This window comes from Mustela erminea, chromosome 7, assembly GCF_009829155.1.
Source record: "Mustela erminea isolate mMusErm1 chromosome 7, mMusErm1.Pri, whole genome shotgun sequence".
Taxonomy (NCBI): Eukaryota; Metazoa; Chordata; class Mammalia; order Carnivora; family Mustelidae; genus Mustela; species Mustela erminea.
In genome coordinates, this window is record NC_045620.1 from 37,504,500 (window position 1) to 37,531,162 (window position 26,663).

Here is a 26,663-nt window from a genome sequence, read left to right on the forward strand (position 1 = left end):
TGCAGAGAGAGAGGAAGGGAAGCAGTCTCCCTGCCAAGGAGAGAGCCCGATGTGGGGCTCGATCCCAGGACCCTGGGATCATGACCTGAGCCGAAGGCAGAGGCTTTGACCCACTGAACCACCCAGGTTCAACCCTATTGGGGTTGGGTTATTTGGGCTACTCAGATCTGCCAGTTTTCATCAAATTTGGGGAATTCTCAGCTGTTACCACTTCAACATTTTTTTTTTTCCATCTCCCCCTTTCCCCTCCCTCTGGGCACTTCCCTTATATATGTATGAGGCCCTTTGATGATTTTGCACAGCTCACTGATGTTCTGCTTTATTGTCATTGTTCTCTTTTTATCTCTTTCATTTTGCTTCACTTCTATTGCTACTCTTTTTTTCCTGCATATCTAAACTGCTGTTAATCCCATTCTGTGTAATTTTCTTCTCACACATTGTAGCTTTCATCTCTAGAGGTTTCTTCACGTATATGTACTGATCAGTTCTCAGCTAAAAACTCAAGTGGAACCTTCTGCTTATTTCTCCAGTCCTCTCTATATTCACTTCTCCCTTTTCTGGTCCTCAGTTCCTGAACTTTATTTACATTGGCCTCCCAAGACTCTCATCTCTGTCTTCTCAACTCAGAGAGTCTACTGGTCTCATCCTGCATTCTCTCTCCATACACCATGGACTGGAAACTCTCTAGGCAGTCAGCTGGGACAATCATAGAGCTAACCTTGTTTGTTTCTTGTCTCTTCAGGATCACTGTTCTTTACTGACTGATACTGAGTTTCTTGAAATATGTTTCATATATCTTGTATGTTTTCTGGTTGTTTCAGATATCAATACAAACATGGTCCCGATAACTACCATCTTGGCCAGAAGTGGAGTCCAAATCATTTAGTTTTAATTTCCTTTCATACAAGCCAGTTTTTGTCTATGCACATAATTAGCCACACAAACTCTTTTGGTTAAATTCTAAATCTTTAATAGAGTGGTTAAATTTCACCACTTTGAGTAATATTTCAAGTGCTTCTCCCAGCACAAACCATTGCCCTTTTAAAGTGATGTGTGGGGATTCTGAACAGGATTATTACCATCCACACTGTAGGGGCAGCTTTCTTAAAAATAAATTCGGGGCTGCCTTGGTGGCTCAGTGGTTTAGCCTCTGCCTTCGGCTCAGGTCATGATCCCAGGGTCCTGGGATCAAGCTCCACATCGGGCTCTCTGCTTAGCAGGGAGCCTGCTTCCTCCTCTCTCTGCCTGCCTCTCTGCCTACTTGTGATCTTTGTCTGTCAATAAATAAATAAAATCTTTAAAAAAATTAAAAAAAATAAATTGGATATATGAGGATATTGATAGTTAAAGAGTTACTTTAAAATTTCCTCATTTTTCACAAAGATTTGCCATTAAATTCCTGCCTTCCAACTGCAGTTTCCTTGCTTTTAAAAAATTTACATTCAGTTTTTGTTACAAATACTTCATTTTAAGAAGACATAAAAATTAATTTGTACAAATTTCTCAGTAACGTATCTGTTGAGAAGCTGCAATAGTTCAAGGGCAAAATTGGGAAGCTCTTGGCAGAAAATATGAAAGCCACAGGCTGATGATGTGTGCTGGATTGTGCAATGGAGTCCTGCCAACATGTCTTCCAACCATGAGAAGTCTTTCCAAGGAAAATGACCCTGGCAACCATAGAGAGTGATCCTTGTTTGCACACCTGGTAAGTTGGTAGGTTTCCTGCAGAAGAGGTTAGTTCATCCCATGTTTCATTGCACAGAACATTTGGAGGGAAGACAAATTAGAGAAAACTATGATAAATTTATCTAGTTTTTTTAGAAAATAAAAGGGAAAGAAATAATTTGTTAAACTGAGTTCCTTGGAACTTTAAACATCTATAAAAGAATGATGTTACCCTTCTGGTCAGACCGATTGAGAGGGGCACAAAGGAGCCTTCTAGGGAGCTGGATATATTCTAGGTTTTGCTTTGGGGAGTGGCTATAAAGGTGCATGCCTACAAACTAATTGAGATTTAAGATTCATGAGCATTACCATATCCCTGTCATTTCTAAAGAATATATTTTTTAAAAGGGAGGTAAATCTAAGACTACAGGGTCTGTTGATCCTGGAAAGGTATTTGAATATTCACAAGGCACTTATCACATTTTATATTTTTCAAAAGGCTGTCATTTGGAAAGATAATGTCAAATAGGTATTATGTTTGTAAGTAACGAGGATACTAAAATCAAGCAAAGTTCTTGAGAAGTTGAAAAAAATGGTTTTAGTAACAAATGGAGCATTAACTGCGTATTAAATGGTAAAATTCTAACTTTGTCTTTGGGTAGTATCAGTAAGTATATAACAGCTAAGTTATGAGTACATACATTCTGAAAGGGAATCACTAAATAGAACTTGGGTTTCAGGAAGTCTTGCTTAATGTTTGAGGTTGACATCATATGGGACAGTTAGGCTTTCCAACTAAATTCCCTTATTGCCACAATCAGAGAGGGTATATAGCTAGGGCCAGCAAACTATGCCTCATAGCAAATCTGGGATGCCACCTGTTTGTGTCCCCCCGAGATGCATAAGTTGAATCCTAACTCCCAAAGGAATGCTATTAAGAAGTGGGGTCTTTGGGAGGTGATAAGGTCATGGGAGTAGAGCCTTCTTGAATGGTGTTTGTGCTCTTATAAAAGGAGATTCAGTAAGGTCCTTTATGTCTTCCATCATGTGAAGACACAGCAAGAGTTGCCAAATATGAACTATGAAGAAAGTCATAGAATGCATAGAATACAACCATGCAAGCACCTTGATCTCAGACTTTCAGCCTCCATAAATAAATAAATGTGAGAAATAAATATTTGTTGTTGATAAGCTACTCAGTCTGTGGTATTTTGTTATGGCAGCCACATAGACTGAGATAGCATTTATATTTAGAACTAAGTTTTATGGTAACACATCCACACTCCATTTATTTAGTATTGTCTTTGGCTACATTCATACTACAAGAGCTATGTTGAATGATCAGGCAAACACCACATGGCTTGCAAAGCTCAAAGTAGTCACTATCTTGTCCTTTGTTGAAAAAGTTTGCTAACTCCTGGTCTACAAGAAGCATCACCCATAATTACCACTCTATAATTTTTATTTTGTGTACACAGAAAAATGCTGTGTATTATGCTCAGACCATGATGTAAGCACCTGTAAGGGGGAAAGCAGGCTCACAAAAATCCTTGTATTTATTTATCATACAAGTTCTGTGATATAAAGGTGTTTTCTCAGTCAATTGAGCAAATGCATATTAGGGAAGGTAAATACGCAGTATCTTTCCTTAGCCCTCATATCTAAGAAGTGGCTAAATCCAAATTGAACTCATATCTGACTTGCCGCAACCCCTTTCTCATACAACATGGAATTTCCAATTCAGATTTGCAAACTATAAACCTTAGACCAACAGTGGGGTGAGTATGGAAATGCTATGTGCTTATACCAGGTTATGAGCAGTAAGGTGGCAACAGATAAGACTGTGAAACCAAGACCTGAGGAAATAAACCATAGGTGAGCTATATTCTGAATCTCTTGTCAGATCTGTAAGAAATAAGACTAAACTCTGTAAGTCATAGATTCATGAGGAGATTAATCTATGCATGGGCCTTTGTTTTTGCTTTATGTAATTTTCTTCTTTCTTGCATGCAAGCAGATCATTTTGTTTTGCATAACATCCATGTCTCTGATCTTCTCTGCCTCTGAATTAAAGGTTGGGACAGCTTGAGTGATGTTGGGGAGCATGGACTTATGGAAAGAATGAAATAAGAGGTGAGTATCATTTAAAACAACACTAACCTCTGGCTCTAGGAGGGATAGAAGGGCAGACAGAATTCTAGAAATCTCCCCAGGTCTTTTACCCGCTCTCAGAAACTGGCTTTTCGTTTCTCTGCAGGTGCCAGGTACAGTGTGCCTCAACAAAAGGTTGATGGCCCAGCTTGTGGTTCTTACACATGGTTGAGGCAGAGGAACACTGATCATGGTCTATATAGAACCTTCTTGTTTTCTAAATAAAGGAATAATGCCCAAGTTTTTGCTATTTGGGAACACTCTGATGACCTGGGCCCTAGCCACACCAATTCAGGGCCCACTGAAATAATCTCAATTCACAAGAAAAGCCCAATCCCTTATCCAAAGTATGTTGGGTTCTGCTCCTGAAATGGAAGAGGTTAATCTTGGGGAAAGGATAAAAGTTTGAAGACGTAGATTGTGCTTATTTCTGAAGACTGATGTAACAAATTACTGTAACCTTGGTGGCTTAAAACAACACAAATGTGTTCTTACAGTTCTTGAAGCCAAAGTATGAGATCAAGGTGTTGGCAGGGCCATCACCCTCCAGAGGGTCTTGGGGAGATTCATTCCTTGCCTCTTCCAGCTTCTGGTGGTATTGGCACGCCTTGGTTTAAGGTCACAAATGTTGTCACATTGCCTCTTCTTTTATGTGTCTTCTTCTCTGTATGTCTCAACACTTCTGCCTCTCCCTTATAAGGATACACGTGATTACATTTAGGGCCCATCCAAATAATGCAGGATAGATTCCTCCTCAAGATCTGTTAGATAATCACACCTTCTGCCACATAATCTTAGGTTCTGGGTAGTTAAGATGTAGACATATCATTTTTGGGAATACCATTCAGCCCATTACACAGATTTTTAAGGAAAAGTTTATGAGAATCTTCCTCTCTGAAAATCAGAATGTCTTTGTTTATCTCTGACTCTGGGACCTAGAAAAGCCTGGGGAGTGTAGGCAATAATAAGCTGGTGGCTAGCCCAGTTGAGATTTTCTATGGACCTGGTCTTGGGCAGTTGTTGCCTATTAGGCTGTGGTCATGCTTCTCTTACGTTATCTTTAAACACTGGGGACGCTTTTTAAACCTTATGGGCAGGAGTCTAGTGTATTCTGAGGAATCAGGATGGGACTTGTGCCCACATGTGGGACAAAGAGATACAGTGATGGCTGTGTCTTAGATTTCCAGGGGTAATCTCACCCAGCAGAGTTGGCTGATATTAGAATATAGGGTAATCCTATGAGAGCACTGGGAAAAGGGAAAGTCACTAGATGGCTAAATTGGAAAGACAGGGCACAGGAACATGAAGGCTTTGAGTGCCATGAGGCAGTGTCATGGAAAACTCTACAAGGCATCTAGGGGGCATTTTGAGGGGACAGTAGAGTGTAGTCTTTTCCCAACAACATCCCAGGAGACCAGAAGTCTCAGCCCATAATAATCCTCTTGGACTTACTCATCGGCATCTGAGTTATTGTTTATAAAGTAAGCATAAGAAATATTGCTATTTGGGGATGGAGTGATGACTTCCAATACAAGGGTAATTTCACCCCAGGTTCACTTCAACTAAGATATGTTGAATACAACAAGGTATCCATGTTATTACGGAGAATGGAGGTTTATGATTTGAAATAAATATAGCTTAATTTTTTGTTCATCTATGTGATTTTGTTATGTGTCATTGGATCAACTACACACCTCCTATTCCCTTTGTAGAAAAAAATACATATAATTTCACAGTTGAGAGCCATAGTCTTGGGGAACATGGGCACATCATGGTGGCTGTTAATTCAGGCCTACAGCAGGGCTGTCAAATGCAAACAGTGAATGGTGACGCTACAGGGAAATTGAAACAGAAAGAAGCCAAACTCCTTTTGTAAAATTTAAGAACGATGAAAAGGCAATTTAAATACAGAATTAACCCTGGTGAATCATTTGGCAAGATGTATTGGCGTCTTCTAGGTGTGGAGTTTATAGGCAGATTCAGTGCAACAGGCAGGAAATGGACAGACAGTGGATGTGAAGCACAAGACAATGGGGTCCTTTGTTCAAATATTGCCGTGACGTGATTTTTCTGGATTTTATGTCATACTGGAAGAAACGGTGATGCAAGTTGGCGGTAGGATATGTCAATATTTTCCATCTGCAAAATGTCACCAGCAGTTAGGAAATGGCAATTTCAGTCACATATCTCATGGACACTATTTATATTGTAAGTAGAAAGCAATTTGAAAATACATTGCATATTGTAAATCTCTTTTGCTGAGTTAACTCAGTATGAGAATCCTAGACCTGGTTTTTACTTTAAAAGTTATCCAAATCAACATGTGCCATAATATGTAAATGGCCAGGGAATGCTGCTGATGTTTGGAGTGGGTGGTAATGAGTAGGTGCACTGCATGATCTGGGTGTTGAGAATTATACTTCCATAGCCACCCCCGGTAGGGTTTATGTAAGCATCCTTTACCAACCCAGGTATCAGTAATTCAGAACAACAGGGAAAGGTTCTACAAAGAGTTTTAACATGTATTAATCAACTATTGTGTGCCAGGCATGTGCTAAGAACGGTCAGGTGTGATATTTAATTTATTCCTTTCAATATCAATTTTAGGTATAATTACTGCATGTTTTATAGATTAAGATGTAAGGAGAAGAGAGATTTAAAAAAAAACAACTTGAACAAGTTCAGTCAGTAAACACAGAATCAGGACTTAAATTTGAGTCTTTCTGAGTATTGATCCTTTCAATAACATGATACCTCTGAAACAAGTAGAACACTTACTAGTTAAGTGAGTAAAAATTTTAATTTAAGATGGATGCTTCCTTATAAATATTCTTAAAATACTCTCATACAAGCTCCTTAAGGTGGTAAGCCTGTAAGGACTTCCTTACTCTCAGCTGGCTATTAGTTTATTGCTTTGTTATCATTGTTAAGCAGTTAAATCACTGGTTTCCATGGTTTTTAATTATGCAACACTATTAGTAAAAATTTTGTTATTATGTACATGTACTTATATATTCTGCTATAGTATACTTATAACACTATAAATCGAATATATGACCTGCTACAATAAGGTAGATTGTACATTATAAAGCTAAAACAAAATAGAAATGTAAAAACTGAGAAAAGATGGTATAAATATTTTAAATCATTATTACAATGTTTTCTATACTGTTTTATTATGTATTGTCATTATATAATTATATTATTTGTTTTATGAATCATGCACACATAAAATATTCTTAGTAATAATAAGATCAAGTTATTTTTATTTATTTTATCATAATTTTTTAAACTCTTGGCTTGAAACTTACAATAGCGCAATTTTAAAGTTTTAGCCTCAATTCAGTATATAATTTTATTTATATAAATACATTTTTTAAGACTTTTAAAGCTTGAAGTATAATTAACATACAATGTTATATTACTTTCAGGTACATAGCATATTGATTTGACAATTCTATACATTACTCAATGCTCATCACATAGTCACCATCTGTCACCATACAATGTAATATTATTGACTTTATTCCTTATGCCATATTTTTCTTCTCTGTGACTTACCTATACTTGAAAGTTGGTACCTATTAATCACCTTTATCTATTTCATGCATCTCCCTACCCATCTCCCCACTGACAGCCACCACTTTGTTCTTTGTGTTTAAGAGTCTGGTTTTTGTTGATTATTTGTTTCATTATTCATTTGTTTTGTTTTTTAGATTCCACATGTAAGTAAATCAAAAGGTTTTGGTCTTTCTGTGTCTGGCTTATTTCACTTAGCATAATACCCTCTAGATCTGTCCATGTTGTCCCAAATGCCAAGATCTCAGTCTTTTTTATGGCTGAGTAATAGTCCATGGTATAAATACACCACGTCTTCTTTATGTCTCAATGCACACTTGAGTTGCTTCCATATTTTGGCCATTGTAAATATAACTGAAATAAACATAAGGGCACATATATCTTTCTGAATTAGTGTTTTCATTTTCTGTGGGTAAATACCCAGTAGTGGAATTACTGGATCATATGGTACTTTTAACTTTTTGAAGAACTTTCATACTCTTTTGTAAAGTGGTTGCACCAATTTTCATTTTTGAATACTTTTTGAAGTATATCATATATTAAGGAACATGAACAAGCTTTATATGTATAATTAGATGGATTATTACAAAATGCACATAGCCAGGCAAAAAAACGTAGAACAACCCTCTATCCCATAAGCTACTTTTCTGATCCCTGTAGTAACTATGCCTTCAGTCTCTTCTAATAGGATATCTTCTAATACTTTATTCTAATTCTATTCTAATATTTTATTTAATATTGAAATTTTTAAAAAAGATTTTATTTATTTATTTGACAGAGAGATATCACAAGTAGGCAAAGAGGCAGGCAGAGAGAGGGAGGGAAGCAGGCTCCCTGCCGAGCAGAAAGCCCGATGTGGAACTCAATTCCAGGACCCTGAGATCATGACCTAAGCTGAAGACAGAGGCTTAACACACTGAGCCACCCAGGCGCCGTAGTGTTTTCAACCTTTACATAAAGGGATAACATAGCATGTTCTCTTTCATGAGTGGTTTCTTTTATTCAACTTTATGTTGATTTCATATTATTCAACTTCATGTTTGATTCATCCAGGTTGTTGCAAGTAATGACAATTCATTCATTTTCATTGATGGGCAGTGCTTATTTATGTGGACATAACAGATGATTAATTTTAATATTGATTGGTGGATATTACAAACACTGGTACTATAATCACTTTTTTACATATTCTTTATTGCACATATATCCACATTTCTATTAAGTTCTAGGACTATGATTGCTAGGTGATATGGTAAATAAATAATTTAGTTTTATGAGAAACTGCCAAAAAGTTTTCCAAAGTAGTTGTACCATTTTACCACCAGCAATGTTTGAGAGATGCCCTGTATATGTACCAACTCTTGAGATTGTCATTCTGGATAATTTTAGGCAGTCTGGTGGTATGTAATAATAAATATCTCAATATGGTTTTGATTTGCATTTTCACAATGACTAATGCAGTTGTGTACCTTCTTTTATATGTTTAATGGCCCTTTAGATAGTCTCTTTCTATTTCTTTTCCTTTTTTGGATAGTCTCTTTTTGAGAAACAACCATGTAGAAACTTCCCCATTTTTCCATAGGATTATTTGCCCTTTTAAAAAATATATTGAGTTGTGAGAATGTTTATGTTCTCTAAATACAAATCCTTCATGGATATACGTTATTTATTTTACAAATATCTTCACCCATTTTCTGGCTGGCCTCTTCATTCTCAAAATTGTGTGTTTTGATGAACAGAATTTTCTAATACAGTTAATTTTCCTTTTGCCCATCTATTTCTTGGTGGTTACTGATCATCAAGTCTTATTTATTTGCCCATTTCCTTATGGTTATTCCTCTTTGCTTAAGTAATTTTTTTCCTACACCAGTCACAGGAAGGTATTTTCCTATATTATGTACCAGAAGGTTTTTTTTAACCATTTATGATTAGTTCTACCATCATACTCAGCCTGGAATTAATTTTCTATAGAGGATAATGTGTGAAAGATTGCATTTTTCTACATGGATATTTATTTGACCCAGAACCACCAATTGAAAAACCAGCCTTTAGCTATCACTCTATAGTATCACCTCTGTTATAAATCAACTGTCATGCTTGGGTCTCTTTTTGGACTCTATATTGTGTTCCATTGATCTATTCCTCTATCCTTCTGACAGTCCTACTCTGATTTATTTACTGAGGTTTTATATTGATAAAGGGTAGTATAAGTCATCGTACCTAGGACTTTGATCTTCTAGATTATTAGAATTTCTTGTCCCTATTCACTTGCCTATATTCACATATAAATTTTAGTATCAACTTATTAGTTTCCACTAAAAATGTGGCAGTTCTTAAAGAGATTTCATTGGCCCTATAGATTAATTTGAAGATTACTAACATCTAAAATATATTGAGCCTTTTAATATAGGAAAATGGTAAATCTCTGCTTTTCTAAAGGATTTTTTTCATTTCTTCAGATTTCTTTAGTTTCTTTTTTTCTCTTTGTAGAGGTTTCAAAATTATTCATTAGATTTTTAGTAGCTATTTGATTTTTATCATGCTATTATAAATGGTATCCTTTTTTAACTGATTAGATTTCAGCATTTATTAACACTTTGGTAAAAACACCTGTGCTTTTGAATAGCAACAACAAAAAAGTATATCCTACTTGAATAAAAACTTAAATATATCAAAGAGTGTGAACAGTGTTCACAGCATCAATCTTATGATCTCTTCCAACATAGAGAGGAAGCTAATCTAGCAGGAATTATGATGCAGGATCTTTAGTGTCTAAGTGAAAGATATCAATTTTAAAAAGAGAATTTTCTAATTATTTCTTGATAGAATATAGGATTGAGATGATTCTCTAATTGATCTTGTATCCAGTGCCCTCATTATTTTTATTTATCAATATAATTTTTTTTAATTTTTGGATTATCTACATGAACAATTATTTCATCACTTAATGAAAATTTTATTCCTTCATTTTATATTTTTTCACGTTTTATTTTATAATCTTCCTTTCTGCACTTGCTGTGCCTCTTGTACAATAATGATTGGAAGTATGATAACAGGTATCTCTGTCTTCTTCCTAAGATCATAGGAAAAGCTTGTTTATATGCCCTTTATCTAAGAAAGTTACTGTCTGTGAGTTTTTATTGTGAGTACTGAGATTTATCCAATGCTTTATCCTTTCTTCTCTCCATGTGGTGAATGATACTGAATGAGATATGAGTGTGTACCATCCATGCTGTCTTAGACAATCTCCACTTTTTTATGATGTATTATTATTCCCGTAGTTATATTTTGCTGGGTTTGGTAGTTACTATTTTGTTTAGGTTTGCATCAGTGTTCACAAGGGAAATTAAGCTTATAATTTTTCTTTCTTATAATATCCTTATTAGGTTTTCATATTAAGACTATTCAGGTTGTTTAAAAGAAGCCAGGTGATTTTCATCTCTTTCTATTACCTGGAATAATTTGTGTATTGGGTTTACTTTTCCCTAAAACATTTGGTAGAAATCGTGGTAAACTAATTTGGAGTCTGAAGTTTTTTTGTTGTTGTTTGCTTGTGGCAAGGTTCTTAATTGCATATTTACATTTTAAATAACTATCAGATTCATTGAACTTTCTGTTTTTTCTTGTTGATACAGGTTTATTAAGATTTATTTTTTCTGATTGTATCTAAAATTTCAAAGATTTTTACCACAAAGTTTTTCAGAATATTCTTCTTCTTTTTTTTTTTTTTTTTTTTTTCACTTATGGTGCTATCCTGGTCTTCGCTCTATATATTTGTGCTTTAGGCCTCTTTTTTAGTTTCTTTATCTGTCTTGACAGGAATTGATTAATTTCATGTTCTTAAAAAACAAAAGGCAAATTTTGTCTTGGTTGATCCCTTCTATATTATATTTACTTCTGATTTCATTAATTTCTTCCTTAACCTTTTTACTTCCTTTTCTTTTTCAGGTTTAATTTGCTATTCTTTTTTAAAAGTATTTTATTTTATTGAAGTATAATTAACATACAGTATTCTGTTCATTTCAGGTATACAATATAATGATACAGCAATTTTATACATTACTCAGTGCTCATCAAGATAAGTGTACTCTTAATTCCTTTATTTTGCTCATCCCCCCACTCAAATCTCTTTTGGCAACCACCACTTTATTCTCTTTTTTAGAGTCTGGTTTTTGTTTGTCTCCTTTTTTCTTTGTTTATTCATTTGTTTTGTTTCTTAAATTCCACATATGAGTGCAGTCTCATGGTATTTGTCTTTCTGTCTAACTTATTTCATTTAACATTGTACTCAGTAGATCTACCCATGTTGTTGTAAATGGTAAGATTTCTTTTCTATGGCTGACTAATATTCCTTTATATACTATATGCTAATCTTCTTTTTCCATTCATCTATCATTGGACACTTGGGTTGCTTACATATCTTAGCTATTGTAAGTAATAAACATAGGGCTTCATAATCTTTTTGAATTAGTGTTTTCAATACCCAATAGTGGAATAATTGGGTAATATGGTAATTCTATTTTGAATTTTCCCCTCTTATCATAGTTTGAGCTATGCTCCACAAGTTTTGGTTTGTCTTATTTTTATCATCATTCATTTCAAAATACCTTTTCATTTGCTCCTTGATGACTTAGGAGTCCAGTATTTAATATTCACACATCAGTTTCAACAGCAGACTATATGAAGCAAAAGAAGGATCAGTTTATCCAAAGACAAAGCACTGGAACTCAGTCAGTCAGATATGCACAAAGAAATGAGAATTTTAAAAAGTGAGGATAGCTTAAGAGACTTAAAGGACAACAAACAGACTGACTTTGCATCAGAGAAATTGCATAAGAAGAGAGAGAGAAGGGAGCAGAAAACTTATTTGAAGATATAATGCTAAAAACTTCCCTAACCTGGGGAAGGAAAGAAGCATCCAGATTCAGGAAGCCTGGAGAATTCCAAAAAAGAGGAACTCAAAGAGATCCACAAGACACATTATAATTAAAATGTCAGAACTTAAAGACAAGGAGAGAATAGTAAAAGCAGCAAGAGAAAAACAGTTTCTTTTATTAAAAGGAGCCACCAGAAGACTAGCAGCAGATTTTTCAGCAGAAACTTTGCAGGTCAGAAGAGTACAGCATGATATAGTCAAAGTGCTGAAAGAAACCTCCAACCAAGCATATTCTACTCAACAATATTATTCAGGTTGAGGGTGAGAGAAAGGATTTTCCTGATAAAAGCTAAAGGAGTTCACCATCACTAAACTGCCTTACAAGAAATGTTACAAGCACATCTTTAAACTGGAAGGAAAGGGTGCTAAATAGTAATGAGAACACATAAGAAAGGGTAGATCTCACTGGAAAGGTAAATATAGGTAGTAAAGGTAGTGGCTTAATTGCTTATAAAGCTAGTATGAAGGTTAACATTTATAAATTATGAGATACTGCAGAAAAAGCCAAAACCCTATTTTTTTTCTGGAAAAACCAGAAATCCTGACAGCAGTAGACCAGCATTCCTACAGAGAAACAATGGTTGTGCTATTTAATAAAGCTGGTTTTCCCATTTTTAGATCTAGCCTATAATCTGCACATTGCCACCTGGCCCAATTCTTTTGGAAAGCTGACCTGAATGTTTTTGAGTTTGATATCCTTGAAAAAACCTGGCAATAAACTCTCATTGCTCTGAGAGCAAGTGCTTTATCTGGATTATGGTTAAATCACAGCACACCGCAGAATACCTAAACCACATTTGGTGACCAAATGGATGTCAATGAAATAGTTAAAGCTTTAAAAAATTATCAGTATACACACCAGACTTGATTGTTCGTAATAAAGACCATTTGTTTTAATGAATGCCTGAAATCCTAGATGCCCCAGTACTTCAATTTATCCAATAATTTCTTCTTAAATCAAACTTTGGAGAAAAATAATTATAGGTGGTAACAAGTAGCAAAACTGACTGTGAATAGAATTGCTTTCTTTTGTTTGGTGGAGGAAGGTAATTAGCAGGAAATGGCCAACAGATGAGATGTAGGAAGAGGAAGCTGGGAGCAGGAAGACTCTCTCAGAGGGAAGTGAAGGCCCTGGGATCACTAAGAATCAATTTCATTACAAATCTCAGCAATTGCTGGGAAGAGTTTCCTGGGATAAGCAGTTAAAGCCGTTCATGCATATAAAAAGGAAACGCTTTGTTTAGTAAAACTGGAAGAACTGAAAACCATACAGAATCTTATGAATTAGTATCTTGCTAATCATGGAACACCTGTAAGGTGTAAATTTAATGTAAGGCTTTTTAAAGCCCTTTAACTTGTTATTTAATTCAGAAGTGACTTGAAACTGCTGGGACTCTCACAGGCCACCAGCACAGATGCCTCAGTCCCACAATTTAGCCAGGCAGAGATAAACAAGATGTTTGTGTCCAAAAGTTTGACTTTTCCCTCTCTGTATTGGATGAACCTGAGAGCAAATGTTCCTTTAGAAGAGTCTGACCTCAGAAGATTCTGGAACATCTGGAGTCTGGGAAGGACTAACAGGATTTATATGTACTGATAGGAAAGGGCCACTCAGCACTTGGTGATAACACTGCATTCAATCAAGGGAAATTAAATTCTAACAGGATTAAAGGAGGCAGCAGTTAATACATAGGAGCAAGAATTCCCCCAAGCCGACATGTACGTTGAAAGCCTATCTTCTATGAGAGAAACTGCTAAGAAGATGACATAATGCATTAAGGAAGGAGGCAGCTTAAAATATGTGCAGAAATTCTAGCTTTTCATTCTGGTAGAGCAATAGAGATTAGGTCTGAATCTCCCAAGATTTATTGCCCCGTTTTCTAGCAGTGAATGCAAAAACATGCATTAATATAACACTGTGGAATCCATCCAAATAAGCTAAAATTATATATCAAGTTTTCAGTGTGAGAAACTGAAACAATAAAGGGAATGTCCTAAAATATAAAATAAGAAAAACATGAATACTGTTCATTATCCCAAATCAGAGCTCTTTAGTACTTTGTTGTTGGGCCTTGGAAATCTGGCTGTTCATACTTGATGTCTCTGTGCTTCACAATTTGCAATGTTTCTAAATCCAAAGGACATGTCCACAGCTTATGCAAATCAAGGATCAACAGTTCCCTTATAGCAGCTACCAGGGACTTGTCTTTTCCTAAAAGTTCTCTATAACCCTGAGAAGAAAAATACTGTTCCTTTATGAGCATCGTCACTTTATCATCTTGCTTACGGCCATAATTCAATGTTAGACAAAGCACTCCGCTTCTTTGTGGTTACTTTTTTCTCTTTGTAAAAATTGACTCAAGGCAATTAGATGCCCCAGCTATTCAAAAAGCAAGCAAAGATTGGTGAGGGGCCCAGGCTAAAGGATAGGCTTGTCCTTCAGAGAGGTCATGCCTCAACTGAAACTTGCCCTTCCCCGGGGAACAATGGTTCCCTCTCAGTCCTCTCTGAAACACGCTTGTTGTTTTGCTCGTATCCTTCATTTGTGAGTCAGGGAGAGAAATTAGTTTCTATGGTAGGTTGATTGCATTAATGTCCCCTCCCTCCAACTTCACCCCTACCAGTATCTTCACCCTCTGCCTTAAAGCATTATAATACCTTCCTAGTCTGACTCCAAATTCAATTAGATTACAGAACATTTTCAAAGGCCAATGGGTTGTTAATAAGGGTGATGCAAGAAGAGGCTTCAAGTATACTTTCGTGTTGGGGTTGGTTCTGTTGCGCTCTGTCAGGTTTATGTGAAGGCAAGGCAAGCCTACTGGAGGATGAAGAACATGTAGAATAGAGCCAAATCAACCTAGCTGAGCCCATCTGAAAGCAGCTAATAGCCAGTGACCCCTACTTACGTGACGTTCGCAACCCAGAGCAGAAGACTTCTTTAACAACCTATCAGCATGAAGTCTTTTTTTCCCTGTGGATAATCTCTTACTTTCCTCCATTGGCTTAGACCTTGGGAACCATAACTATGGTTTGAATAATTTTCCTAATAGAGAGGATACTCCCCTGGTGAGGATGGAGGGCAGGGAGAACATCTTTCAAAGTTCTCTTGGTTATACCTGGCTATGTCCTTGCTATGTTGGTTATACCTGGGCTATTTCCTTGCTACATTGCTCAATGGAAAAAAAAATTTTTTTTGATTAGGTATTTGGGTACTCACCCTACTCGGACTAGTCTCCATTGGGATGTATTGTTAAATGTGTTATTGTCCCAGATTTGATAAAGCCATTTTTGTTTCTCTTTAGAGGATTTTTCTTCATAAGAATTGAGATGATCCAAGAAATTCAGTGTATATTTAGGCCTGTGTCCATACAGATTGTTCTAAAAGAATTGGGTTGGAGATAAAATTAACTTTTTTTTAAAGCTGCTGAATCATCTTTATAGTAATAATCAATTGTGTGGCAGAATCCAATCTGTTATTTTTATAAGATAGCACCCTCTGTGTCTTTACTTGTATTAAGTTAAAAAAGAGCTCTAGTTGGAAGTTTGAATTTTATTGATAATTCCCAATCCTTGCAATCTAGTCAGATTATATTAAAAAATTATCCATCTGGGTGATTCTTATAAGAGATACACCCAACATACAAGGGCTTGGAAAATTTGAATATAAAAGTATGAGGGAAATACACAAGACAAATTTGAAGCAAAACAAGTCTCATATAATTATATTAAACTAAGTTTTAAAAAAAGACTTTCAGACAAAGCACAAGGTTATGGGTAGAAAGGGTCTTTATAATGATCAAAATGTTTTTAAACAAGAAAATATAAACTCCTAACCTTGTATGTTTCTAAAAAAATAGCCCCCACAAAAATACATTCCTAATATTTGAAGACATATTTAAAAGTCAAACAAAACTGCTAAGAAGAATTTATCTATAACTTTGAGGAAGGAAGCCTTTCTTAAATATGTCAAAAATGCTATACATTAAAAAAAAAAAAAAAAAAAAAGCCTAGATGAGTACATTTGACCAAATTCAAGTTAAGAGCTGGTTCTCAGAGATACCATAGGGAAAATGAAAAGACTCCTGACAAACTGGAAGGAGATATTTGCAACATGTATCAAATCTGGTCCACCAATCAAAGGACAGCACAAGTAATTGTGATACAGTTGACCCTTCAACGAAGTGGGAGTTGAGGGCACTGAGTCCCACGCAGTAAAATATCTGTGTATAATGTTTGATTCCCTCAAAACTTAACTACTGATAGCTTGTGGACCAAAAGCCTTACTGGTAACATAATCAGTTAACACATACTTTGTATGTTATATGTGTTATGTGTGGTATTCTTAAAATAAAGTAGCTAGAGAAAAGAAAATATTAATGTGAAAATCCTAAGGAATAGAAGATACATTTATAGTACTGTAGTCTATAAGTAGCCCCGGACAGTACAAACCTGTGTTTTTCAAGGATCCATTTATTTTTGCACAATAGAATACTAGACTATAGTGAAAAAATGAAGTCCAGCTCTTATGATGAATGAACTTAAAAATAAGAAGAATATTAATTTTCATAAAATCTAAACACACATTGTTAGAATTATCACAAGAGATAAAGTAATCATGAAAAGAGCAGAAAATGATAAAAAAAATTTAGAATAATAGTGACTTCAGCAGTTGAGGAGAGACGGGCATAGAGAAAGAGGAATCAAGAGAATGTACCAAAATTAGTAATAATGGGGGAAATTCCAGGGGCTGTTAGTGCTATGTTACATGTTTTACACATAGATTACATATATTCTTTTGCATGCACCAAATGTTACACATTAAAAAAAAAAAAAATGAGACCAGTCCTTAGTTCTTCGCAAACTATCAAAAATAAATTAAATTCAAAATAATAAGAAGACAAAATGTCTCCAGAACTTCACATTTAAAAAGAAAATCAGGGCACCTGGGAGGCTCAGTTGATTAAACGTCTGCCTTCAGCTCAGGTCATGATTGCAGGGTCCTGGAATTGAGTCCCACATGGGGCTCCTTGTTTAGTGGGGAGTCTGCTTCTCCCCCTACCCATCTCCCCCTGCTTGTGCTTTCTCTCATACTCTCCCTGTCTCAGATAAATAAATAAAATCTTAAAAAAAAAAAAAAAAAAAGGAAATCAGTCTAAGGCAGGGCGATAAAAAAAAGAAAAATCAGTCCATTAAAAAATGAATTCAGGGGTGCCTAGGTGGCCCAGTGGGTTGGGTGTTTGACTCTTGGTTTCCATTCAGGTCATGATCTTATGGATTGTGGGATTGAGTCCCACATCAGACTCCATACTCAACAGGGAAGGGAGTCTGTTTAAGATTCTCTCTTTCCCTCTCCCTGTGCCCTTCCTACCTCCTACCCCATGTGCGTGTGTTCTCTCTATATATAATAAATAAATAAATCTTAAAAAAAAGAAATGAATTCATTTGGGTGGAAGCTTTATATAAAAAGAAAATTATTAGAAAATAGAAAAAGAGAGAGACACAGAGATCCAGAGACAGAAGGGAGAGAATACAGAGCACTTAACAAACACTAAAATTTTGGTATGGTAAATAATGCTTTTTGGCATTATTCTTATCCCACCTGCTTTTCTAAAATGATAAGGGAGAGACTCTAGTTGGATTAGAAGCATTCTTGGCATTTGCTATTCTGAATGTATTTTCCATCTTGAAGTTACTGTGCGTGAAGCCAGGAGCAATTACTTTTCAAGTGGATACACTGTCACCACCTTTCAAGGTGTCATTGTCCTGCATTTCATCAGAACTACTTGAGCCAGGCAGAGGTTCGCATGCCAGGCATTACAAAATAAATAGAGAATTGGAATTCTTTCCATCTATAAATCAAGGAAATGCAAAATTGAGTTCTGACTAAAGAGGCACTCCCCCTCTTTATGAGAAAACCATGCCTTCCAACTTTTCCGGTATGGTGCAAAGGCTCATTTTAATGAGGAGCTTTTACTTCTTATTAGCCTTAGAACTTAGTGGAATCTTAAACACCTTTTCAAAAATGTTTTCGACTTTTCTAAGACTCCTTAGCCATTTTTAATGAAATTATTATTTTTTTTCCAGAAATCCTGATCAATAGCCCATTTTCTGAAGCTTGATTCAACAGGTCTTAGAGCTGATTGGCTGTGCCTAAGAAAACAACCAACAAGTAGGGACTGATGGCTTGTTGACTAGGTTGTTTTGCAGGAATGTGGGTGCCTAAGTGCTGGCATTGCAGAACTGCTTTGATTCATTTGCCCCAAGAAAATTCAAATGTCTTTTTGGTAATTTTCTTATTTAAAAACATCATATCCTTTCTACTCCACCTTCATCTTGACCCAAATAAGTTTTGGCTTCAAGGTTTTTTTTTTTTTTAATTATTGTACATATAAAAGGTATACAACTTGATGATTTGATATAGATATACACTGTGAAATAACCACCACAGTTCACCTAGTTAGCATATCTGTCACTTCATGTAGTTATAGTTAAGGTTTGGTTTGGTTTGGTTTGGTGGTGAGGATACTTGGGATAAACTGTCTCGGTAAATTTCAAGTACACAGTACAGTGTTGTTATCTGTAGTCATCAGGCTATACATTAGATCTTCAGAACTCATTGCTTTTGTCAAACTGAGACTTTACCGACATCTTTCCATTCTCCTCTTCTTCCAGCTCCTGGTAATCCCCATTCTACCTTCTGCTTCTATGGGTCTATTTTAGATTCCACATGTGAGTGAGAGCATATAGCATTTTCTTTCTGCATCTGGCTTATATCAATTAATATGATGTCTTCCAGGTTTGTCTGGGTCATCGCAAATGGCACAATGCTCTTCTTGTTCAATATTCTACTGTATGTGTATACCATACTTTCTGTCCTTGTTCATCCATCATTGGACATTAAGTTGTTGCCATATCTTGGCTATTATCAAAAATGTTTCAATGAACATAGGAGTATGGGTATCTCTTTAAACTCTTGATTTCAATTTTTTAGATATATACTCAGAAGTGGGATTATTGGGTCATAATACAGTTCTATTTTTAATGCTTTGAGGAACCACCATACTGTTTTCCATAATGGCTATGACAATTTATATTTCCACTAACACTGTAACAGGATTCCCTTTTGTCCACATCCTGGCCAGCATTTATCTTTTGTGGTCTTTTTTAAAATAATAGGTATCCTAACTGGTGTGAGGTAATATTTCATTGTGGATTTGATTAGCATTTCCCTGATGGTTAGTGATGTTGAACACTTTCTCATATACCTCTTGGCCATTTATGTGTCTTCTTCAGAAAAATGTCCATTCAGGTCTTTTGCCCATTTTAGTATCAGTTGTTGTTATTATTATTATTATTATTATTGCTATTGAGTTATCTGAGCTCTTTATATAGTTTGGAAACTGACCCCTCATCCTATATATGGTTTGCAAGTATTTTCTCCCATTCTATAGGTTTTTTTCACTGTAGTGATTGTTTCCTTTGCTTTGCAGAAGACTTTTAGTTTGATATAGTCTCAGTGTTTATATTTGCTTTTGTTGCCTATACTTTTGGTATCATATCTAAAAATTCATTGCCAACACCAACATCAAGGCACTTTTTCGAGGGTATTTTTGAACATATGACATAAAAAGGATATTCATTTTCCCTGGGAATGTCAAACTCCCTCCCAGTGACTCTCAGACTGAAAACTGGCTTCAGTTTATCCGTCATTTTCCAGAAGTGTTTAAAAGCTTCAAAGAATTATGTTTCCATATCCTTTGTGGATTTTAGCTGGGATGCAGTGTTCACAACTGAATACATTAAGGAGATGATTCTTGAACCACACATATACACTGTAGTGAAAGTTAAGAATACACAACTAGCCTGCTTTACACAGACATATGTAACCCGTTGCCCCCACCACACACACCATTTAATCTATTTAAAATCTGTTCCTAACCTCTAAATTCCTCAGACCTTAGGGAAATAAAACCAAGGTCATAGCTATATAATTGCAAAGACCCAACTGTGTCTTATTAACCCAGTCACTTCATGAGCTAATTCAGGGGCCATGTGTCCACAAAACCACAGTGTGCTTAAGATTTATAATTGAATTTAAAAAAAATGAAAGCTCCTCATGCCTGTCTTGTGTAAGGATCCATGAAATCTATGGCTATCATACAGAATCTAATGAACAGACTGCCTTTTTATATCAAGCCTTTTCTTTTTATTGTGATGCCAGTTTGTGGTGAAGGATGTGGAGTTGCTTTCTAAAAAGTCATTCTAGCTTAACATTAGAGAGATTAAAAAACAATGCTGAGAGTACATTTGAAGAAGTTCCCTGAATTGCTCTGGGTTCCTAGAAAAATCAATCTAAAAAGATAGACATTTTCTATCTACGAATATCTGCGATTTAAAAATGCCCACCGGGGAACACTGTCTATGTCAGTAAAATGATGAGAGAATGTACTTTTCCAGGCTTTCTGAGAAACAAATGACAAGCAATGATTAAACACAAAAGTTTTGTTGTTGTTGTTGTTTGTTTGTTTGTTTTTTAGGGGAAACACTTGTGAAAACTGGACAAAAGCTTTCTAAAACATTCTGCCATCTTAAGTTCTACCAAGGCCAGTGGGACATCACTGAACCAAAAGCCAGCCCGTGGAGAAGTCCTGTGATTCCCAGAAATGGACCTGCCTTAGCACAAGCTATGATATGTTCAGTCATTGGCCTCAATGCCAACTCAGAGCTCAGTGACTGGACCCTTGGGATTTCAACCTTGTGTCATAAATTTCATGTTGTAAACAAGACACAATAGCTTAGATAATATTATAGAATATGATTTCTTAAAAAACAAACAAAAAAATGATTTATTATTCAGCTTGTTACTATAGAATGCTGCATAACAAATAGCTCCCGGATCTGTGTATTGCCTGTTGGTGTACCTTGTCGTTGTTGTTGAAATACAGACATCAAGTATGTATCGAGTAGAAAGGAACTGACGTAAGAAGGCATTCAGTGTAAGGCTTCATGTTAATCTGACTAAAAGTTGGCCTGTGTGTGATGTTTGCTCTAGCTATAAGTACTAAAGATTTTAAATTCCTCTAGTGTCCTTGTGTTTTGTCTCCCTTGTTGACCTTGGGTTTCTCTGAGTATTCTTTTCAGAGAGAGACTGTGTCTGCTATTTCAGTTATAAAGCAGTGTGTTACCCTGGAGCCATGTTAATGTGATAGTAAAGTGTGGCAAAATGGAAGTGTTTTGTATTACTGTTATTAAATCTCTGTCTTTTAGTGGGCCTGTGACTTTAGGCTGTGACTTTCAGAAGTGTTTCTCCAGTGGAATAGCTTCTCTCCTCCCCCGCTCCATACTCCCTAACTTGGCTACATCATTCCCAGCTGATTTTCATGAAGCTCTGTCCTGTTGACTATGTTTTTCCTTTTCTATTTATTTTTTTAAAGACTTTATTTATTTACTTGACAGAGAGACAGAGAATGAGCAGGGAGAGGACCAGAGGGAGAGAGAGAGAGAAAAAGAAGCAGACTCCCTGCTGACTAGGGAGCCCAATGCGGGCTTGATCCTGGGACCCAGAGATCAAGACCTGAGCCAAAGACAGACACTTAACTGAATGAGCCACGCAGGCACCCCTGTTTTTCCTCTTTTAGGTGAGACAGGAAAACTAGCAGGGACTGGAGTGGGAGGAAAACCCTTCTCCCAGATGGGATAATGCTCCGGTAATGTCTTTGGAGCATAGGCCCTCATCATGGAAAAGGTTCTGGGCATATCTCAAAATGATTATTTTCCCCCTTTTTGCTAGAGCCAGGAGGGGCTCTATCTTAGCTTTTCACTGTGAGAACCCAGTGAGGCTCCTGCAGGTAAAGCCTATAGAAGTATGGGAGCTCCTAAACACTGTAGCCTCCCTAGTTTCTCACTGCCGTGCTTGTCTACACTCAGTCTCCAGGAATTCATGAAAATTAACATTTAAGAGTTCTTACCAGAATATGGCTCCAGTGGCTTTACACCAGGGAAGTAGATCCCAGCTGTGACTCTCGGCTTGTCTGTTTCTGCAGACTGCAGGGTGGAGGTTTATCCCGCAACCTCAGTTCTCCAGCTTTTTCATGTAGGAATGACAGTTTCCAGTTCTTATGTGTTCCTTAAGCCATATTATTCACAAAAGAATAATGAGGTCAATACGTTTTTACTGTTTACTTGTAAGTAATTATAGATTCACGATTTCTAAAAATGTACAGGGAAGTCATATGTGCCCTACAGCCATTTCTCCCAGTGGTAGCATCTTACATAAGTAGAGTACAGTATGAAGTCCAGGCAGTTGGCATTGTTATCATGTACAAAGCCTAATCAGATGTTACCTGTTTTCCATACGCGTGTGTGTATGTGTGTATAGTTCTGTGCAACCAGATTATGTTTTAGGAAAAAAGAAGATAAATAAAATAACCACAGAACATATTAAAGTAGGAAATTGACATGGATACAGTAGTATTAAAATCTGATGCAGACCTTATTTGGCATTCACCAGTTTTTATATGCAATCTTTTGAGTATAGTTCTATGAAATTTTGTCACATTTGGAGTAACCATCATAAAGTTAGGATGCAGAGCTGTTCAATCACTATAACGAAACTACCTCCTGTTACTGCTTGCTAATAACTGATCTATTCTCCATCACTGTAACTTTGTTACTTTGAGAATGCTGCAAAAAAAAAATATATATGTATATATACATATATATGAAATACATTATTTAATGAAGTGTAACTTTTTATATATAATCACATAGCATATTGCTTTTTGAAATTAGTTTTTTTTTTTAACTCAGTATAGTATCTTTGAGGTCCATCCAAAGGTTGTTGCATACATTCATAGTGTATTTCTTTTTACTGCTGAGAAGCATTCCCCTCCACAGCTGTGTTACTGTTTGTTTGTCCATTCAAGTGTTAAAGGACATTTGGATTATCTCCAATTTTTAGTGATTACAAATAAAGCTGATATGAACATCATGTACAGGTTTTGTGTGAATGTACACTTTCATAATTCTAGAATAAATACCCATGAAGTGATTGGTGGGTCAAATGATAAATGTATGCTTATAAGAAACTGCCAAACTGTTTTCCAGAGCAGTGATACCATTTTATATTTCCACTAGGCATGTATGAGACATCCAGTTCTCCCCCATCTTGTTAACACTTGGAATTAACACTATTTTAAAATTTTAGTCATTTTTAGAAATTTTTAAATTTATTTTTTAAATTTATTTGAGAGACAGAGAACATGAGGGTAGCAGCAGAGGAAGAGAAGTAGACTACCCACTGAGTGAAGAGCCTGATGCAAGCTTAATACCATAACCCCGAGATCATGTCCTGAGCCAAAATGAAGAGTTGGACACTTAACCAACTCAGTCATCCACGTGCCTCTAAATTTTAGTCGTTTAGTAACTCTAATCTAATTTAGTAATTCTAAAATTTTATACATTCTACTGTATAGTAGTAGCTTATAATAGCCTTAATTAACATTTCATTATGGCCTGTGATGTTGAACATCTTTTTATGTGTATATTTTTCTTCCCTATATTCTCTTTGGTGAAAGGTCCAAGCTTTTGGACCTTTTCTAAAGTTGGGTTTTTTTTTTTTTTTAAGATTTTATTTATTTATTTGACAGAGAGAGAGATCACAAGTAGGCAGAGAAGCAGTCAGAGAGAGAGGAGGTAGCAGGCTCCCTGTGGAGCAGAGAGCCCGACGTGGGGCTCGATCCCAGGACCCCGGGATCATGACCTGAGCCGAAGGCAGAGGCTTCAACCCACTGAGTCACCCAGGTGCCCCAATAAATAAAATCTTAAAAAAATAAGGAATTGTGAGAGTATTTGCATGGCTTTATGCTAAAAATTTTGAAACTTGGTTGAAATGGATAATTTTCTAAGAAAATTTTAAATTACCAAATTTATTCTAAACAATAAGATCATTATGGAGAAAATGCAGTAAATAGATAAACATCTACCTACACCAAAGGAAAAAAACACATGCATTGATCATTAATACTTGTAGAGGAAAAAACCCCACAAATATATGCATCTTATGTAATTTTATTTATTTAATTATTTTTAAAATCTATTTATTTGGGGGGTAGGGAGAGAATCTTAAGCAGGCTCCATTTAAGTGAAAATGTAGGGCTGGATCTCAGAACCCTGAGATCATGACCTAAGCCGAAATCAAGGTGAGATACTTAACTGACTGAACCACCCAAGCACCCTTGCATTTTATGCAATTTTAGAATACAGGAGAGAAAAAGCTTTCCACTGAGATAAATAAATGCAGTTATTACTGAAACCAGACTATGACAAAGTAGCAGGAGGAAGTAATAAAAGACCAATTTAATTACATTCAGTAAAAGTATGAAATATTATTAATTACAGTGATCTAGTGAGGATAATGCTAAAAATGCAGAAAGTCTAAATTCCAGAAATCTGAGTTACTATACTAATAAGTCAGTGAAAAGGACAAGAAAGTTACAGTTATCTCAGCACATTCAAAAAAGGCATATACTACAATTCAAATTATGTCTAAGGCACATAATAGTTTTAAAAATGTAGTAATAGAATAATATTTATTAAAACATAACTTCCATATATTTATATGTGTATATATAGATAGACTTATATAGGTTTTATAGCACATAGTAATAGCCAACATCATGATTAATTCTGAAAAGCTAGGCAGTCTCCCATTTAAACTAGGAACAAAAGAAGGACAATTGCAATCATCACTGTTCTTTATAATTGCTCTGAAAATATAAGGGATATAAATACTAGAAGTAGGAAGGAAATAATTATTATTATTTACAAATTATGTGATTACACATTCAAGAAACCTTAAGAAAAGCAACAACGATTAGAATTAGTGGAAGAATTCAGTAGTGTGGCCAATTACAAAATAATCAAGTAGAGTTTTCTTATATAATAATAACTCTTTAGAAGTTGTAATAGAGAAAATGATTGCATTCACAATAGTAAATTATAAACAATATTATTTCACAAATATAAAATACCACAATAAATGGACAGGTACTGTATAAAAAAATAAAATTCTGCAAAAGGGCTTAGAAGTTTAGAATCAATATGGAACTGTATCTTATGTATAATGAGATATAACATTGGAAATAAGTCAATTTTTCCATAATTGACCAATGTATTTAATTAAATTTACAGAGAAAATCCAAGTACAGTTTTGTTTTTCTTTCTTTTTAAGCAATGATAAAAATTATACTACTATTTATCTGAAGTAAATGTGCAAAAGTGACTAGAAAAAAACTGACAATGGAAGAAGCATACAGAGTGTAATTTACAATATACTAAAATATGTTGTGTGAGATCACAAAAGATGACAGAGTAGAAAGCTTCAGTAATCTGTCTCTCCATCAGAACAACTATTGAGCTGTCATGAACTACTAGAATCAAATATTCTGGAATTCTAGATTCTGTTCAACACTAACCATGTCTGAGGGTAAGCTTGATGGAGAAAGAGGCATGGTCTGATGAGCACTGGGTGTTATATGAAACTGATAAATTACTGAACATTTTATTATTATTAAATTATTGAACTTACAAAACTAATGATGTACTGTAAGGTGATTAATTGAGTTTAAATGAAAAAAAAGAAAGAAAGAAAGAAAGAAAGAGGCTGGTAAATTTCAATGTTTTGCATAGCAGTTAACTTACCTGCATCTCCTAGGCCCATGGCAAGCAGTCATGGAATCACCCCCTTACGTTCCTGGTACTGCTTGCTGGTGCCAGAGTGGGGAATAAGGACTTTGTTGTCTGAAGATTGAGGTTGTGTGCTTTGACCTGCCTGGTGGATCATTACTGTCATCTAAAGCACATGAGTCCTTAGATTTTTCCCCTTGTGACTAAATCTTACTTGCTCCTAATCGTTAAGGGTTTTGGGAGTAGAAGATTGTGGACAAGCTAAGGCTGTTCCGACTTGAAGGCACTTGCAACAGCTATGCCCATTGACTAGAACGCTCCTCCCTCTGGGCTAATTTCTGCTAGGCTGAATATCTTACCTCTTTCAAGCCTTTACTCAGATTTTACTTGCTCAATGAAGCCTACACTTTCCTATTTAATTCTACCCCTTACATTCACTCTGGTACTTACTGACTCTCCATCAAGCTCTACTGTGGGAATTATCAGTTTCTTGTATGCTGTCTAGATTAATTACTTTTTTCTAGATTGTCTGTCTCTCCCAGACTAGAATGTAAACTCCTCAAAGACAGGTTCTTCGTTCATTTTGTTACATGTAGTAGGTGTCAGTGTATGTTGCTGTGACAGCCCCTCAACCCACAACCCACAA

General features: G+C 35.7%; 1 long non-coding RNA gene across 1 annotated transcript; it reads left to right on the forward strand.

Annotated features, from left to right (window-relative positions):
* The first annotated feature begins 1,522 nt into the window (after positions 1 to 1,522).
* On the forward strand, positions 1,523 to 21,067 carry LOC116595265. Its single transcript, XR_004287590.1, has 3 exons — positions 1,523 to 1,705; positions 3,740 to 3,798; positions 20,869 to 21,067. It is a non-coding gene; the product is annotated as an uncharacterized LOC116595265 (long non-coding RNA).
* Positions 21,068 to 26,663: the final 5,596 nt, after the last annotated feature.